This window comes from Protopterus annectens, chromosome 1.part2, assembly GCF_019279795.1.
Source record: "Protopterus annectens isolate FY-2018-M chromosome 1.part2, PAN1.0, whole genome shotgun sequence".
In the NCBI taxonomy this organism is placed as follows: domain Eukaryota; kingdom Metazoa; phylum Chordata; order Ceratodontiformes; family Protopteridae; genus Protopterus; species Protopterus annectens.
Window position 1 is genome coordinate 413,121,571 of NC_056727.1, and position 13,949 is coordinate 413,135,519.

Sequence of the window (13,949 nt, forward strand, 5' to 3'; positions counted from 1 at the left end):
CCACTGGTAGGGTTGCCAACTTTTCATATGACCAGGAAGGGACATTTTCGGGACACACATCAGAGTTTGCAGGCCAACACATACCCACGGTCAATACAAAGGATAGTACTTTAGTTTTATGCCTAAATATAAGCTTTTATTGTTGTAGCGGTGTTGTCGCTTATTCTGTTTCGTTTACTTGTTTATTCTGTTTCTTGTAACATTTAGGTATTTTATATATGGAAATAAGTATTGTATGGGACTATTACATAAAATATGGGACATAATTATGATCTACAATAGCAGGACATTTGACATTTATAATGGTTTTGGTATGGACACGAAAATGAAGCAGCCTCTGCGAGTACGGCAGCTGCAGGGTCCTAAAGGGAAAGTACACAAAGCAAAAATGGACCAGCAAACAAGGCACATAGAATTAATGGAAAATACTTTAATAAAAGTATTAGGTTCTATTCAATAGATCGGTTTCGGCAGTTACTTTACAGAGCCTTCATCAGTGGTTAAATTGAATACAAAAAAAGAACCTATATATAATAAATTCAATGAATCGTGATTCATTACAAATGTTCGTTGAGACCAGGCTTAAAGAGCCCACCAAGTTTAATAATCCATTTTTTCTCCATTGAATTCAATAAATCATGCCAGCCTAATTTATTGTTTCTAGATCTCAAAATTTTGTCAATAATGATAAAACTGAAACATGCATTATGATGATTTAAAGAATGTTTGTATAAGGCATTTGTTTCCCCTCTTGTTCCTGATATCGCTGAGATGCTCAGATATACATAGTTTCAATGGTCTTGAAGTCTGACCCACATAAAATGCAGAACAATTGCCCTTGGCCAAGTAAATGACCCAATCAGAGGAACAATTAGCAAAGAATTTTATATTATACACCTCTGGGGTATTTTGGCTTGTAAAACTTTTGGTTTTAAGTAGCTTCGTGCAATATGTGCAATGTCCGCAAGGAAAGCATCCAAGTAAAGGTTCTCCTGATAATGTAGTTTGTATGGTGTGACTGGTTTTGGTATCACAGTGTTTGAAATGATTAAAGAAAGCAGATAAGTCTTTTCCACTCTGAAAAGAAAATGAACATCTATCACCAAGGATTTCCTGAAGTTTGGGTTCACATATTAATATATTCCAATTATGTTGGACCATATTGATCAGTGTATTGGTGTTACATCCGTAAGTGGTGATGAATCTGGGAGGTTCGGATTTGGATTTATTGCTGGACTTATAATGTAATAAATCTTCATGTTTCATACTATCAACAATATGTTGGTGTGTACAAGATGACCCATTTTGTATCCACGGTCGTGAAATCTGTGTACAAGATCATCCCCGAAGCGTGTGTATGTGTCTTGATCAGAACAGATGCATTTGATATGCATGAACTGAGATTTGGGAATGTTTTTGCAAATGTGTGGGGGATGGAAGCTGGAGGCATGGAGTAGTGAATTGTTTTCGGGGAATTTACTGTGAATTTCTGTAGACAGCGTATGATCTGATGTATGGCAAACCAAAACATCTAAAGAAATTATTTTATTTTTATCACAGCTGACAGAAAATTTGATTCCCCATTTGTTATCATTCAAATAAGTGATAAATTCTGAGAGATATTCACTATCGGACCTCCATACCAACCAGCAATCATCTAAGTACCTACGCCAGATGTCCATCTCATCAATATAAATATTGTGAGACCTGTCATAAATGACCTGTTCTTCAAAATACGCCATGAACAGATCTGCGTATATGGGTGCGAAAGAAGCACCCATGGCTGTCCCCTTCATTTGCAAATAACATTTTCCTTTATAGAAAAAAACATTCTTAGTCAGTACATGTTCCGTCAAGCACAACAAGAGAGTGTTGAAACCTGGCCTATATAGTTCTGTCTTATTGAGCCAATATTCCAAAGCTTCCAAACCAGCCCAATGAGGAATGTTCGTGTATAATGATTTAACATCTAAGGTGCAAAGTAACCAGTCTGGCTCAAGTTGTGTGTCTGAAATGATTTGCAAAAATTCAGTAGTGTCCCTGATCCTGGATCATACACATTGTAAAAGGGGCTGTAAATGTTTGGTTAGAAACAAAGATAATGGCTCGGTTAATGAATTTTTGCCAGAGACAATGGGTCTGCCTGGGGGGTTGTGAAGATCCTTATGAATTTTAGGTAAAAAGTATATGTATTGTGGGCAAGGATTACTGATGGTGAGTTGAAACTGTATTTTTTGTGATAATCCCCTCTTCAACAGGTGACATCAGGAAAGAATCAATCTGTTTTTTAAAAATAGGCATGGGATCCATAGAAATATCCTGAACAACAATTGAACCTCCTTTATCAGCACCAATAATAACCAACTCAAGGTTCAATTGTTGTTCAGGATATTTCACAATATGATCATGAAACATTTAGCCAATTATCTAATGCACATTACTATTCTGAATTATCTATGGATCCCACACCTATTTTTAAAAAACAGATGGATTCTTTCCTGGTGTCAGCTGTTGAAAAGGGGATTATCACAAAAAATATACAGTTTCAACTCACCATCACTAATCCTTGCACACAATACATATACTTTTTACCTAAAATTCATAAGGATCTTCACAACCCCCAAGCAGACCCATTGTCTCTGGCAAAAATTCATTAACTGAGCCATTATCTTTGTTTCTAACCAAACATTTACAGCCCCTTTTACAATGTGCACGATCCAGGATCAGGGACACTACTGAATTTTTGCACATCATTTCAGACACACAACTTGAGCCAGACTGGTTACTTTGCACCTTAGATGTTAAATCATTATACACGAACATTCCTCATTGGGCTGGTTTGGAAGCTTTGGAATATTGGCTCAATAAGACAGAACTATATAGGCCAGGTTTCAACACTCTTTTGGTGTGCTTAACGGAACATGTACTGACTAAGAATGTTTTTTTCTATAAAGGAAAATGTTATTTGCAAACGACGGGGACAGCCATGGGTGCTTCTTTCACATCCATATACGCAGATCTGTTCATGGCGTATTTTGAAGAACAGGTCATTTATGACAGGTCTCACAATATTTATATTGATGAGATGGACATCTGGCGTAGGTACTTAGATGATTGCTGGTTGGTATGGAGGTCCGATAGTGAATACCTCTCAGAATTTATCACTTATTTGAATGATAATAAATGGGGAATCGAATTTTCTGTCAGCTGTGATAAAAATAAAATAATTTTTTTAGATGTTTTGGTTTGCCGTACATCAGATCATACGCTGTCCAGAAATTCACCGCAAATTCCCCGAAAACAATTCACTACTCCATGCCTCCAGCTTCCATCCCCCACACATTTACAAAAACATTCCCAAATCAAAGTTCATGCACATCAAACGCATCTGTTCTGATCAAGACACATACACACACTTCAGGGATGATCTTGTACACAGATTTCACGACCGTGGATACAAAATGGGTCATCTTGTACACACCAAACATATTGTTGATAGTATGAAACGTGAAGATTTATTATATTATAAGTCCAGCAATAAATCCAAATCCGAACCTCCCAGATTCATCACCACTTATGGACGTAACACCAATACACTGATCAATATGGTCCAACACAATTGGAATATATTAATATGTGAACCCAAACTTCAGGAAATCCTTGGTGATAGATGTTCATTTTCTTTTTGTATAGGCAAAAACTTATCTGCTTTCTTTAATCATTTCAAACACTGTGATACCAAAACCAGTCACACCATACAAACTACATTATCAGGAGAACCTTTACTTGGATGCTTTCCTTGCGGACATTGCACATATTGCACGAAGCTACTTAAAACCAAAAGTTTTACAAGCCAAAATACCCCAGAGGTGTATAATATAAAATTCTTTGCTAATTGTTCCTCTGATTGGGTCATTTACTTGGCCAAGTGCAATTGTTCTGCATTTTATGTGGGTCAAACTTTAAGACCATTGAAACTACGTATATCTGAGCATCTCAGTGATATCAGGAATAAGAGGGAAACAAATGCCTTATACAAACATTCTTTAAATCATCATAATGCATGTTTCAGTTTTATCATTATTGACAAAATTTTGAGATCTAGAAACAATAAATTAGGCTGGCATGATTTATTGAATTCAATGGAGAAAAAATGGATTATTAAACTTGGTGGGCTCTTTAAGCCTGGTCTCAATGAATATTTGTAATGAATCACATGATTCAATTAATTTATTATATATAGGTTCTTTTTTTGTATTCAATTTAAACACTGATGAAGGCTCTGTAAAGTAACTGCCGAAACCGGTCTGTTGAATAGAACTTAATACTTTTATTAAAGTATTTTCCATTAATTCTATGTGCCTTGTTTGCTGGTCCATTTTTGCTTCGGTATGGACACACCTGCCTAGAGGGGGACTGCCCCTCACAATGTAGGACAGGTGGTAACCCTAACCATTGGGCTAGGCTTAGCAATTGGCACGCTAACACGATGCATTTCACTTCCACTTGGTATAACTATCGACACTACAACGGAATACGGGCACGGGGTTTTAAATATCATTTGTTTGAGGGATGGGGACTCAATATTCAGCTACGTGCCTTTGTGTTTACTTTTTATTTTGGTGTTAGCAAAACTGTCTTGTATGCTTTGCATACATTTCAGTATCCACAGACACTTACAGGATTGATTACTATTGGAGGTAGGCTGTACTAGTCAGCATTTTAGGTTATGCGTATGCAGCCGACATGTTCACACCTCTGTGCAGTGCTTAGACATGCCCCCTGCACTCGTACACGTTTCCTATGCACGTGGCCATTATGGCTGCGTGCCTTCATTAATATGCATGTGGTGCTGCTGCGCCATCTCTACGCTGCATGGTCAGCACAAAGCTAACTCCATCCTTGTGCCGAGCTTCATGAATCCCGGGGTATGACTAAGTGTGGTCAATGCAATGGCATAATTTCAAGTTTAGTAGGTGGGATTTAAGCTCCTTTTTAAAACAGGGAAAGGAAATGTTGGATCTAATATGGAGAGGGAGTTTGTTCCAATTTAGTGAGACAGAGTGTTTGTAAAGTAGTTTGTTAATATTCCTTTTGTGTTTATAAACTGAGAGAAGATGCTGACCAGCACTCTGGGGGCACTGGGGGGGGGGGGAGTAGGGAGGGAGTTTGTTCCAATTTAGTGAGACAAAGTGTTTGTAAAGTGGTTTGTTAATATTCCTTTTGGGTTTATAAACTGAGAGCAGATGCTGATCAGCACTCTGGAGGCACTGGGGGGGGGGGGAGTAGGGAGTAACATGGGAGGAGAGAGCAGGGCAGGCAGAGGGGTTGTTGAGTATGGAAAAGGTAGTGTGCAGTTGTGATTGTAGGAGAAGGTGCGGAAATTCCAGCCACTGAAGTTTGCTTATTGAGAGGCAGTGATGTGAAGAGAGTGGATGGTTTAGAATAACTCTGGCAATTTTGCTGTATGTTTGTTCCAGTTTCTGCATTGAGGTAGTTTGAATATTGATAAGGATGGGGGAAGTATATAGAAAACTAGGTAAGAGAAATGTCTGTGCAAGAGTGTGTTTAGTGGTAATAGTGCAGAATTTTTTGTTCCTATAAAGTAGTCCAAGTTTTTGGTGTTTTTTTTTTTTTGATGGCCTGTTGTATGTGCAAGTGAAATTTTAGTCAGTCATCAATTATTACCTCAAGGAGTTTGGTGTGTGAGGCAGGGGAGGAAAGAGAAAAGTTGGATTTAAGGTGAGAAAGTGTCTAAGGTAGGAAGAAAATGAGATGAGTTTTCTTAGGGTTAAGGATTAGTTGATTGTTTCTGAGCCATTTTTCAACAGAGATGAAGGAATTATGTGTTAGTGTGTGTAGATCACAGATAGTATTGGAGATAGATAAGATAGTAGAGTCATCTGCATATTGTATTACAGATGAGAGACTGTAGGATGAATGTAGGTTGTTAGTAAAAATGTTGAAAAGGAGCGGTCCAAGTATGGAGCCTTGGGGTACTCCTGTTTGAAGAGCAAGGAAGGGTGAGAAAGCCTGATACCATCTAACAGCTTGTTTTCTGCCAGTAAGGTAGGATTGGAACCAGCCAAGAGTATAAGGAGAGAGGTTTAGGTCTGAGAGGTGTTAAGGATGGGATGAGACACAGTGTCAAAGGCTTTAGAGAGGTCAAGGAATAGACAGGAGACGAGGAGGCTGTTGTCCCCAGCTTCTGCAACCTTTTCAGTAAAGGATAGTAAGGCAGTCAAGGTACTGTGTTTAGGGTGGAAACCATGTTGCAAGGGGGTGAGGAGATTTTCGTGAATGAGATAGGATAGTAGTTGAGTATGTATACATTTTTCAAGGATCTTGGAGAGCGGTGAGAAAATAGCGATTGGTCTATAGTTAAAGGGTTCAACAGAGTTGCCACCTTTGTGCAGAGGAGTGGTATAGAAGGATTTCCATATTTCCGGTACGGTAGATTCTTGAATGGAGCAGTTGATTAAGATAGATACAGGATATGCAATAGAATCAGAACTATAGCAGTTCCTGAAGTGAAATGCCATGACTTTAGAACACCAAATTTTCTTCTGAAAGCACCTTTGCTAGTCTAGCAGTCAGTAACCAAATATAGTTATTTTCCTTTTCAATATGCAAATAGATTCTCTTTTTTAGACTAGTTACAGTGCTGCACATTGTATGCCTTATTGGGCTACACTACTGCTTCATTAATGGCAATTACCTGACCCTCAACTCCCCGAGAGCTGATTCTCCCACAATATTGGCATTTCCATTGAGAGGCATTTTTAGGGAAACATGTAGGCACTAAGTGACATTTCTGGGTATTTACTCCCTTCCCCCTTGTAGTGTGAACATGAAATTGATTATATAATTTAGGTGAGGTGTGGGGCACAGCCCCCCACCCCCAACATGGGGGAATGCTGAGGACTTGCCTCCATGCAAAAACACTGAAAACTGTGTTCTCGGGGATTTTTTTTTTTTGCCAAGTTATAAGGGAGGTTGAGGCATGAGGAACTGCCATTTGTCAACTTATAGTGGAAGGTGTGAGAGCACAATAAGGAATAATATATTTAGAAAATGTGTAAATATATCACTCAGGGGTTTGTTTAAGAAGTTGTATGCAATGTCCTGGTGCTAAAATTATGTAAAAGTTTGTAAATGAAATGGTTGCAAAAGTAGTTATTTGGAAACTTGTTACTGAAAGTTCTAATTACAGTACAATTGCATGTTGTCCTAATTGATCAACTGCATTAATTTTGGTAAACAGATTCATAGGTTCATGGTCCATTTCTAGATTACCTACCCTGGGAACCATTTTAAGTCTAGCCAGTTTCACTTCTAAAGGTATGAATGAAACCCTGTAAATTGTGCCTGTGAGGTAAATGCCTTATCCATTATACCAGCAGCCAACCCCAAAACAGATAGTTATATTATTTTACCATTCTTCAGATTGTATACATGTGATAATTCATATTTATTTAGGCTAATTTAGTATTTTTCTAAAATGGAAATTGCTTGTCTTTTTACACTGTCTGGAAAGCTAAAATGTTATAAGTTACTTGGAAGTAATTGTTAATAGTCATTTGATAGGTACCCTTTTCAGTGCACTAATCATTTCATTTCATTAAGAAAACAAGTGACTGAAATAAGATCAAAGTCAATGTCAAAGTGAAAATAAACATTATTGTCATACAGATCAACACAAAGGAAAAAGTATGCATCACTGCACAAAGTTTTTATACTCAGGCTTGTACCATAAGAATGACAGTCTACAGAAGAAAGCTAGATTAAATTAAAAGAAGTTTAAATAGTAAAAATAAGAATCAAAATAAGATACTAAAAATAAATACAGTAAAAATTTGAAAGCTTTTTTACAGCAGAAACAAAACAAATACAACAACAGGAATACTCAGTAGGAATATAGTGATATATAAAAAACAGTACTATGAATAAGTAAAAGAGACACAGATGTAAAACTTGCCCACCACCACCAGTATAGGGTCTATAGTACAAGATCAAAACTTTAGTTAATCGAATAACTAAAGATCGATCTTGTAATATCGAAAGCCAAAAACCTCGAACGGCCGATTTAACCCAGGGAAACATTTCCCTTGGCCACATGAAAAAAAAAACTTTTAATCCCAAATCAAGGAGGGCTTCACCCCCCCCCACATCCCCCCTAACTAAATATACCAACTCCGAGATCACTCCACATTGGAAAAAAGGGCATAATCCACATTAACGGCCAAGGGAATTGTTTCCCTGCGTTAAATTGGCCATTCGAGATTTTTGGCTTTCGATATTACAAGATCGATCTTTAGTTATTAAATTAACTAAAGTTTCGATCTTGTAATATAGACCCCCAATATATGCCATAAACTTACAGTTTACAGTTTTCATAGTGCATATAGAGATGCATAAAATGATCTATGCAGAGAGTTATATAAATAACAATGACGTATAGCACATAAATAGTTTTACCCATTTAGCGGGTTAGGCTATACGTTTGTTGTTCAACAGTCTGATAGTGTGTGGGAAGAAGCTGTTATGGAATCTGAATGTCCTACATCTAATGCTTCTGCAGTGTTTCTTTGTTGGCAGAAGTTTGAACACTCCATAAGCTGGATAGTCTGTATCCTTCAATAGTTTTTGGACTCTACCATAGCATCTGTTTGAATATATGTCCTGTAGGGATTGAAGGTTGGAGCCAATGATTTTTGTGGCTTGTTTAACAATCTTATCCAGTGCCTTCCAATCAGCTTGAGAGCAATTTCCATACCAGACAACGATGTTGTTTGTCAGTACGCTCACAGTCGTGGCTCTATAGAAGGTAAGTAGGACCTGTGGGGGGAGGTTAGCTCAACGAAGTCTCCAGAGGGCATGGAGACATTGTTGGGCTGTCTTTATAAGGTAGGAAGTGTTTGTGGCCCAACTTAAGTCTTGTGAGATATGGACCCCTAGGAATTTGATGCTATTTACTCTTTCTACTATGGCACCATTGATGATGATAGGGGTGTGTGTCTTATTCTCCTTCTTAAAATCAATGATGATTTCCTTGGTTTTCCCAACATTTAGTGCTAAGTTGTTGTCAGTGCACCAATGAATGAGTTGGTTCACCTCGTCCCTGTAGGCCCCCTCGTCTTCCTTCTTGATAAGGCCAATTACTGTGGTGTCATCTGCAAATCTGATGATTCTATTTGACTGATGCGTAGCTGTGCAGTCATGTGTAGAACTGTCAAAAGAAGTCGATTGAGTATTCAACTTTGTAGGACCCCAGTGTTTAGGGTGATGCTGTTTGAGTGATGTTTTCTTGTTCTAACTATTTGTGACCTTTCAGTCAGGAAGTCAAAGGTCTAGTTGCAGATGTTGTTTTCTATGCCTAGATTACTCAGCTTAGACAGCAGTTGTTGTGGAATTACCATATTGAAGGCAGAGCTGAAGTCTATGAACAGCATGCATACGTAACAGTCCTTATTTTCCAGGTGGTCCAAGATGTGATGAAGTGCTAAGGCTATGGCATCCTCAGAAGAACAATATGGCCTGTATGTGAATTGTAAGGATCAAATGTAGCAGGGAGACAGGGTTTTATGTGATCCTTGACCATTTTTTTCAAAACACTTCATCACTACTGAGGTAAGTGCAATTGGCCAGTAATCATTTAATGATGCAGGAGATGCTTTCTTGAGCATTAGGATGATGTCGGTGGTCTTAAAGCATTTGGGCACTTTTTCCTTTTTTGTTACATTTAGGTAAATTAGAGGAGGTTAGGTATGTTGATTGTGCTGTGTTATTTACTTACTGGATAGTTTACGTATGCTTGTGTGTCACTGGATATTTACCCAGGTGAATAGTCATATATAGATATATAGATATGTATAGATGTGTGTGTGTGTGTGTGTGTGTGTGTGTGTGTGTGTGTGTGTGTGTGTGTGTGTGTGTGTGTGTGTGTGTGTGTATATATATATATATATATATATATATATATATATATATATGTATATATATAAAATTAGTTAGATAGTTAGATGGTTGTATAGATATACTTAGTATAGACATATTTTTACTTGTAAACTTTTGCTCTGTGTGTATGTTTGTTTGCTGTAGTGCACTAGTAATGGCCGATGGACAGGGATTTTAAAAATGTACGGAGTGTGGGCACAAGCTCCTGCCTCAGGACCTGCAATCCTTGTGTGTTTATTGTTTGGGCACTGCTCATCCTGGCACACAGTATCAGGCCTGCTCCTCTTTTAGCTCCTGGTCTCTGCAAACTAGAAAGTAGAAATTGATCATGAAAGGACTCCTTCCTCCTCAGACAGGGTCTGCCATGCCTTCAGCTTCCTCTGCTGCCTCTTCTCCTGCAAGCAAAGTAAAGACATCCAAGGAAAAGCAGAAAGAGAAGGAAAACAAGAAGGAAGTCATGAAAGATAAAAAGACAAAGAGAAGGAAAAGATAAAGGAAAAGGAGAAATCAGACTCTGAGAAGTCCCATAAGCACTCCCTGGATCCAACACTCTTGTCTGGTTTGGATCCCAAAATAACACAAAGTTCGGAGCCGACATTTTCTTGGATCTGTCCATCACCTCCTTGGTCCCAATTCTGCCCAAACACAGTGAGTCCCAAGCTACACTCACCAATCCTTCAAGAAATTAGGTACTTGAGACCACCTTCAGTGGCATCATTGACTTGGTCATCAAGAAACCTGACTTAACAAGATATCGACAGAAAGATCAGGAAGTTCATCAGAACACAGATTCAGCTCAGAGTTCTCTTGGTGCCATCTTCTGGGAATGTACCGAATGCTGGTCCATCTAACTTTTCTGCTTTTTCCTTATCTGGTCCTAGTCCACCCCTTGGACCTAGCTGACTCTCAAACAGTGCAAGTGACTTTGACTCTGACAGGCTCTCTCCCCCTTGTGGTTCCAATTTGTTTGGATCCAGAAGAGTCTCAGAGCTGAAGCTTTGGAGCTGTGGATCCTGTGGATGGGTAGACACCAAAGATGTCAGAGCAGTCTCTTCCCCTCCCTGCCTTGGCTCTTGATAGCTCAGCACTGAGGTTGGCCTCAGGGTTGAGGCCTCTCTGTTTCAAGGCTTGTTTTCTGTTCATGAAGTCTCTGGCAAAGCTGATAGTATATTCAGCCTTTGAGGCTTTTAAGAGTGTCCTTTTGATACAGAGGGAAAAGGTGCATCCATCCAGTCCATTTCCATCTGAACCCTGGCTAGAGTCAGCTTCTATTTCCCATCTTCCAGTCAGACAGGGACAGTCAGTTCCACAGGCTTCCCAGGCTACTTACCTCATTACCTCCCAGTCTGATCTGATTCAGAACCTTCCAGCCCCCCCCCCCAAACTGGTTCACAGGAAACAGATGTTCAAGCGGAGCACTTAAACTCTTCCTCAGAGTCTGTCATGGAAGACACAGACCTGGATGAAGGTGAAGGTTCACCTATCTCACCCTGGGAAGATATCACCTTTGGTAACATCATTGAATTGATGAAGCAGATAGGACGATAGTCCACTGAAGGTGAGATCATTGAACTGATAAAGCAGATAGGGAGATGGTCCACTGATAGCCCTTCTACAGATGAGTCCATGTTCCTGAAAGCCTTTGGTTTTGGCTCATCTTCATCCTAGGTGGTGCCATCTGTTGACCCACTCATTGATTTGATGGCTTAATGGGCATGAAAAGACTGTGATCTGGTAGAGCCCATCCCTAAGAAACTTCATAGGATTCTAGCATCAACAATCCAGAAGCACCGGAGCAAAGATGCATTGGTAGATGCGATGGTAGTAGATGTGGCCACAAAGAATGAGCTATCTGAAGAAAACTCCTCAGTCCATCCCCCTAACAAAGTGTCTTGGGCTATGGATCATTTGAGAAATGGACATATGCTTCAGTGACCTTTGGCCTCAGAGCACTGAATTATTTAGTCCATGCCACCAGATTTCATAGAGACCTGACTAAGGAGATTTTCAAGTCTCTCTCAGGTATCCTGCCTGTGGATGTTCAGAAGACGTTGGACTTCCAGCTTTCCACCCTCCAGGCTGCTTCCAGCATAGTCATGTGACTGTTTTCTTATGCCACTGATGGCATGGCAAGAGCAGTGGGCACTGGAATTACCATTCATTGGCATGCCTGGATGCATCCATGTGATTTTGCGAAAAGCTTTAAGATACCTATCATTTATATCCCTTTTGATGGGTCCACTTTATTTTGACCCAAAGTGAAAGGAACACTGATTAGGGTAACTAGGAGGGCAAGACTCTCTCTGCATTGGGAATCCACTACTTCACTCCCCAGAGATCCTATTGTTCCAAAAATAACAGGGCTCTTACCAAGACACTCCTGGTGATAGACCTCCTTGTGTCAGAGGAGGATGTTACAATAACGGATGTCTCCCTAGAGGCAGAGGTGGACCACATAACCAGGGCATTTATGGTCTCTTTACTGAAAAGCCCTTTTAGTGCCCCTGAAGAGTTTCTCGATTGCTGAACGGAATGCTTGTCTCTACACACACACACACACACACACACACACACACACACACACACACACACACACACACACACACACACACACACACACACACACACACACACAAGCCCGGTGAAACAAAACTACATATTCTTGGGTGCTAAACATAATTTCCGGAGGCTACTGTATACCATTTTCTCTTCCTCCCATCAAAAAGAAGAAAATCCAATGTCCCATCCAGTAAGTGTGAAGTTGCAGCAGCAGAGTTCCTCAAGCTACTAGAAAAAAAGAGTCACCTAGCTGGTCCCCAGAGACCAGTTAGAATCTGGAGTCTGCTCAATGTTCTTTTTAATACCAAAGAAAACAGGGGACCTCAGACTCATTTTGGATCTGAGCCATTTAAATCAGTATGTCAAAAAGACAAAGCTCCAAATGGCCACACTTCAGGCCATTATGCCTCTGCTGAAGAAGGACAATTGGATGTGTGCCATAGATCTCAAAGACTCTTCCTACCATGTGAACATGCAGAAGTGTTCAAAGAGATTTCTCCATTCCCAGCTCAGAGACAATCATTATCAGTATACAGCCCTGTCATTCAGTCTCACCACAGTTTCCAGGGTTTTCACCAAGATGATGGCAGGGGTGGCAGCATGTTCATAGGTTCATAGGTTCATACTAAGCTATCTGCCCTAGGGCATTTACAGGTCTGAAGAAGTTCTGATATTTATCAGAACGAAAAACGCTGGTGCAGCGTTTTACTTTTATTTTGGCTTGGTGAATAAAGCAGTGTTTTTATAACTTCTGGTATTAAGTACATTGGATTGGACTCTAACCTACAGTTACCTGAACTTTTGTACCTGCATGTGCCTAGCCCTTGGAGCTGACTTACCAACATCTCTTTCTTAGTTTTCTGTGTGGTTTCTTTTGGTTGCTGAGCATATGGCATCTGTTTGAGCCCTTTGATCCTCTTGGTGAGGTACTTTTGGGGTCTTTCCAGTTGCTGCAGGTGTCTGGTAAGGTACATCCCAAAAGAGGCATTGTACTCAATTATGGGCCTGATGAGGGATGAGTAAAGAGGCACAATGACCTCCCCTGATCTAGATGTGAATCCCTTCATGATTAGGTGGGCTATATAAAATGTTTTTCTAACCACTTTGGCCACGTGGTTGTCGAATGAGAGATTGCTATCAACTTGGGTCCCCAGGTCCCTAATTACTTCTTCCATACTTAATGGATTACCATCTATGTGGTAATTTGTGGGCACTTTGTTTTTGCCGAAGGGGATGACTATACACTTTTTGGCGTTTAGCTTGAGGCCATGGCTCTGGCACCAGTTGTCTGTTTCTATGAGGCCCTTTTGTAAGATGCTTATGTTGGCTGGAGAGTCGATTATGGCACCCAGTTTGCAGTCATCTGTGAACTTGGTCAGCCACAGTCCTTCCGTGTTGGCCTGTACCTCCGAGAAATATATACCGAACAAGAG